This window comes from Trachymyrmex cornetzi, unplaced genomic scaffold (genome assembly GCF_001594075.2).
Source record: "Trachymyrmex cornetzi isolate Tcor2-1 unplaced genomic scaffold, Tcor1.1 scaffold1177, whole genome shotgun sequence".
NCBI lineage: Eukaryota > Metazoa > Arthropoda > Insecta > Hymenoptera > Formicidae > Trachymyrmex > Trachymyrmex cornetzi.
Genome location: NW_017295737.1, coordinates 59,735 through 65,996, shown reverse-complemented (window position 1 = coordinate 65,996; position 6,262 = coordinate 59,735). Strand labels below are relative to the sequence as shown.

The 6,262-nt window shown below is 37.4% G+C and overlaps 1 pseudogene; it reads right to left on the bottom strand.

Annotated features, from left to right (window-relative positions):
- Positions 1–3,801: 3,801 nt before the first annotated feature.
- LOC108766292 (uncharacterized) lies at positions 3,802–5,542 on the bottom strand (annotated as a pseudogene).
- Between the last annotated feature and the right edge of the window lie 720 nt (positions 5,543–6,262).

The window sequence follows — 6,262 nt, the reverse complement described above, 5'->3', positions numbered from 1 at the left end:
TTTTTATTTCAAATTTTGTCCTTTCTCGTTGTGGCAGTGCCCGTAATCTATTTTCTATTTGGAGGAAAAACCCGTCAACAGCATCAGGCATATTTTTTGATTCTTGAATACTGGACAAGATTGCTTTTGTTATTTCAATGTCTAAGCTATCATCGTGTTCTTTCTTTTCTAAAATATGAAAGCAATATGTCTCTTTTAAAAATTAAAAATTATAATTGCATTCAAAAAGTATTGAAAAAATAATGAAAACTGATTTCTTTTCTTTGATGATTGTGTCTTAGATGAAAAAGTATCATCATTTGACTTATCAGATATATTAACCCAGCTATCCGACGAGATAGAATGTGATGTTTGAGGTGTCGGAATCGTTTGAGTAGTATTAGTTTTCGGTTGCATTGAACATTCATATACATCTGCTGATAAACTAGTGACTATGCTGTGGATTAACAAATCAATGTATAATTATAATTATAATAAATTTAAATTTATAATTATAATAAATTTTCTTTCTCTTTGATCTAATACCTAAGCCGATGAATAAAAAAGAATTGAATCTGATATTTATTTTTATATAATTCCTTTCAAATTATTTTAATTTAAAAATATCGTGGACAAAAACGAGATAGAATTTTTTTCAAACTATTTCAATTTTTTTCATTTATCGGAAAGGAGAAAGAATTATTTGAATACACTAAAACAAAAAAATAGCATCCAACAAATGATTTATTTGATGTCTATTTGAAAAAAGTTGTTCACAAAAAAATATTTACCACGGTTTTTCTATCGTGTCATCAAGAAATTTCATCTGGTTGTAGAAGGCAAAAACAATCTTATTTTGTACACCATCTCCAGGAGATCCACTCCGCACGTATGCCTTTTCCTTTTTTTTCGCCTTAACGTAACTGTCACGAAGTTGCTTCCATCGTTTTTGGACAAATTCTACGTCATTTGTACCTGTCATTGTAGCCATTAAATTCGCGACTTCATTCCATAATGCCTTTTTTTCAAAGGTATCCTTTCTTTGACTGATACGATAGTTGTATAATGCAGGTCTAGCGTATACAGCATTAATAAGCGCTTCATTGTAATCAGTAATATTGCTTGCTTGGATGTCTTTTGATTGATCCTTTTCAACTTGTAAATATAAAATATGCATAAACATATATATAATATATACACACATTGTAGTATACATATAACTGTAATATGTGTACTACAACTGACTTGTGGTAGTGCTTGTTGCATCAATAAATTGTAATAAAATGAATAGTTAAACTTTAAACCAGCGTGAATTATATGTATGTATTTATTACAGAACTGATTAAACAAATAATTATTGTTCTTAAAATACTTACTAATAGATGCAACATTATTGTCATTAACATACAGTAAATGTTTTCCTTCATCAAAATGTTCAAAACAAGAATAACAAGCTGGTATGTAATAACCCATTGATTTGCCAATTACAACTTCCACACTTTATTAGCTGCAAGGAAAGAAACATAATAAACATCAAAAAACAAAAGTAATTATTTTGATGTAAAAAAAGACTTTTGCTACCTATAACAATTTGTAATTTGCAGTTCATAATACAATATTTATATCCGTATTTATATCATGAATTACAAATTACAAATATTTAGAGTAAACAAAAATATGCTTCATCAAATTTTAAACTAACCTTAAAATATTATAATTAATAAATATTATAAATATTACGAAAATAATATTTCAAAATGCTATATGCTACTCACAGGACTTATATTTTCTTCATTCATAATTGTTCATATCAAGAAAGATTAAAGGAAAATAGCAGTTTCTTGTAATTTTTACTCTTTATGTTAACCTCAATCCGCTCGATTAATACGCTAAATAATGACTTCAGCGGAACGGCAGCGAATCAAGAACAGCGGAAGGTCCGCAATTGGTCAGATTTTCGATACGCGCAATCCGCGATACGCCTGATACGCTCCATGGGACTGCACCCTCAGTAATCATGAAGCTATTCGCACAACCAGTCCTATCCTAAAATTGAATCCCTTCCTTGACGATTCCGGCATTTTACGGGTGGGGGGCCGCCTGAGCGCATCTTCATTGCCTTACATATCCAAGCATCCAATGCTGTTACCTGGGAATCATCCATTTTCCCGCATAATTATAGTGCATGAGCACGAGAAGCATTTTCATGCCGGACCGCAAGCGACGCTGGCCGCAGTGCGTGAGCGCTACTGGCTCATCTCAGCACACAGAATCATTCGACATATTCTCACAAAATGCGTCGTCTGCTTTAAAAGTTCCTCGAAACTCGCATCCGCCATAATGGGAAATTTACCGGAACCGCGGGTTAAAGCGTCTCTAAGAGCATTTGATCAATGCGGGGTGGACTATGCCGGTCCTCTCTACTACAAGGAAGGTCGTAGGAAAACCACTAAGCTAGTGAAATGTTACATTGCAATTTTTGTTTGTTTAGCCACCAAGGCGGTACACATTGAATTGGCAACCAGTTTGTCATCGGAAGCATTTCTGAACGTCTTCAAGCGCTTCGTAGCGAGAAGGGGTTGTCCTTCAGATGTTTTCTCTGACAACGGACTGAACTTCGTAGGTGCCGAACGCGAATTAAATGAGCTAAGAGACTTGCTTCGTAATGAGTTAACTCAACAACAAATCCAGACCGGACAGAAACTCTAGGAGTTTACTGGCATTTCATACCGCCTTGGTCTCCACACCATGGCGGCTTATGGGAAGCCAGCAGTAAAGGCTGCCAAGCGACACTTGGCTCGCGTAACAAGGAATTCCAGCCTGAGATACGAGGAGTTGGAGATATTACTTATCCAGATTGAGGCTTCTTGATTGAGGAAACTCCCGTCCTCTTACTCCCATTTCGGCAAACCCAAACGATTTCGCATCGTTAACTCCGGGACATTTCTTGGTAGGCACACCTCTCACATCTTATCCCGAGCCATCTTTGGGCGAGTTACCAATAAACCACCTGTCGCGATGGCAATATATTGAACAACTGCGTCAACACTTCTGGAAGCGGTGGACGCATGAGTACCTTCACCAATGTTAAGAACTCAATAAATGGCAGGTAAACAAACCGCCTGTACACATCGGTCAAATGGTTATCATCAAAGAAGATAACGCTCCTCCATTATCATGGCCTCTGGGAAGAATTCAATAGATACACCCAGACAAGGATGCCATACCCCGGGTTGTAACTGTGCGTACCGCCAGCGATATTTATAAACGGCCTATCACCCGTCTCTGCCTGCTACCAATTGAGAGGTAGGATCTGGTTATGGCATTTAAGGTTTACTATTTGTATTAACATTTCTTTTTTTTTGCTAATTGTCGTTATAATCCTTAGGTTTAATGCTACTTTTATTTGTCAATTAGAATCACTTATATTCGTTGAAAGGCGATCCTTTCAAGGGCGGCGGCATGTTGGCGCTTAGCGCCTGTTATCATAAGTATGCGCCTCAGCCGATCCGTTATCGCGCGCCTCGGCTTACCGACTCTACCTTAGCGCTTCCATGGCGCTTCCGTAGCGCTGTTGGGCCCGTGTGTGCGCGGCAGCATGGCCATTTTGTTAAAGTAGTCTTCTACCATCCTCCGCGCTTGGCGGAGGCATTTTTTCTTTCTTTTCTTTGTAGCATATATTAGTCAATGAGAAAATAGCGTTTCACGTAACGCAAAAGAGACACAGCTCTCCTACCAACATGTAGTATATAAAGGTAGGGTGTAAAAATAAATAAAAGTGCTTTATAATTGTAGAATATTGTTTATTGTCGATGTAAATAATTAATGCTCTCCGAAAACCAGAACGATCAACTTGCAATCGAGGATGTTGTTGCAGTGGAAGGATTCATCGTCGTACATCGTTTTCAACATGTTCGCGGGTTTCGTGACGGTGGGCGCCAGTAGTCGTGAAAATTTTTTGTCGACGTTATCGGTCATTGCGGTTAAGGAGGAAATGAGATGATTCACACAGTATTCGAGATTAAATATATTAAGTACAGTGTTTTTCAACATTGATAGACGAGCTGTACTTGTTTCTAGACGCAGTAATGGTAAATTATTGATTCGTCCGAAGCGTAACGTTAAATTTCCAACGTACATTGGGGACGGCGTCGCGCGTATTCTTCTATTATTCTCATCGTACTGCAAAAGGGACAAAATGACGTGTTTTTGTTCGAGAAGCTCTCTCCAGATGTGACAGTGGAATCTCTTTACCGTGAGAATCTCCCAAAATGATAGTTACGTAAGAAGGGAGTTTAACATTGATATCAATGTTCAGTATTTGTAGCCAGTTACGGTTAACGGATATCTTCTCTCGAGAATGCGTACGATAGGACGATGTGTGATTTGATGTCTGTAATTAAAGAAAAAAATTAGTAGATAGAAAAAGAGACGCAAAGAAAAAAATACCTACTTATTTGATGTGTTTTCTTTATCGGGATTTTCATCGTCGAATGTTATCTTTCTCTTCACACCTCGTTCATTACAATCGTCCTGTTCCATGAGATACTTTCCGATATCCACGTTGTTGAGCATTGGTGTGTATTTTTTACAGTATCATTCTCACGATCGAACACGTGGAAAACGATGTTGTCGGAATAACTGTTCCTTTTGTACTAATCGTTTAAAACTATTATAGTATTTAATATATATGTCCTTCCATCTTATCCTCTCCCCCCTCCTCCTTCTTCGTCTTATTGCTCGTTGTGTTTTATGTATTACTCGATCGAAGTAGTCGACTCAAGATATCCTGCATTTGTTGCAACAATCCGTCTCTCGAACATTCGACGTTAAGTACGTTTATATTAAATTTACCAGCCTTTGTTATGGTTCTCGTGAACTCGTTAAATTGGTAAAATTGTTGTTTTTTGGCAAAGTACAGATTACCGTCCATATATCGGAAGGTTAAGGTGGGAGCTGATGGTATTCCCGAGAATACCGCTTGTAACGAGTGATACGAACGAACACCCATATTGCATTCGTCTATTTGCGCCACATCGTTATTATTGAAGATCGCATAGGTTTGTCCTCTGTTAGTATTTACTACGGTATTGACGAAAATGTTCGGGGGAAATCCTAGACTCGAGAGTGGTTTTGGTCAGCCTTCTTTCAGTTTGAAACTGGGATACTCGACCATGTAAACTACATCGTGTACAAACAGTACTAGTTCACCCGAAGGCCTTTGATATGCGACTGATAAGGAGAAATTATCCAGAAGGAAATCCATGTAACTGTTTAGTACGTGTGGTCCGTCGTATTTTGCATCATTTATATCTATCGACCATACGTAGCGTTGATACGTGACGAATATTCGATGACGTAATACCAACACCGTATCCACATATTGTAAAGTACAGAGATCTACGTACGTGGGTTTATTTGTTGTAATTTCAGTAGTTGGTGGTTGTGTGGTTGTTGTTGGTCTTGGATTTTTAATTCCATAAAGTTGTTGAATGGCTAAAATGTCCTCTATGTTGAGTTTAGCAATTCTATTATTATTCCTAGCAGTGACAACTGCGAACATTATGGATTCTTCGCGCGAACTGTGTGTTAATCCTAATGCTTGTCCAATTTCATGTATTAACGTGTTAAGCAGATAGTTCTTGTTAGCAGATTTGTCGGTTAGATATACAGGGTGAGTCATTTTAATCTATGGACCCGAATATCTTTCAAATTACGGTATCTACAAAAAATGGTTTAGATAAAAGTTGACCAGGGCAGAGGGAGTCATTTAATTGTACCATTGGTTTTGACCTTAAGATCAATTTTGAAGGTTATTTCAAGGTCACGATGGTTTTTTTAAATGGGACACCCTATTTTTGACTGCGGATTTCGAAAGAGCGGAAAATTTCACATCAAACTTGTCTTATGAAAAAATTGTTTTTGCGACCTTGGTAAGGTCAAAAATGAAGGTCAAATGCCTGACAAACGATCTGGTGTACTTTTTCTGAAATGACGTGGTTTTCTGGGTAACACAAATGTGCATAATGCTTGAAAAAAGTCAATGAATTGTAAAAGTGTAAATCACTTTGACTAGCTTGATTTGATCTTGAGGTCAATTTTCAAGGTTGTTTGAGGCTCATAACGCATTTTTTTATTAGTAAACCCTATTTTTGACCGCAGAACCTGTTTTTTGACAATGAGCTCTTAAACAATGACACTTTTTACATGAGCATAGGGATTTTTTAGCTCTTGGTTTGCGAGGTTTGCGCTGTGAGCAGAGGAAGTAGTTAGGCTTGTCACC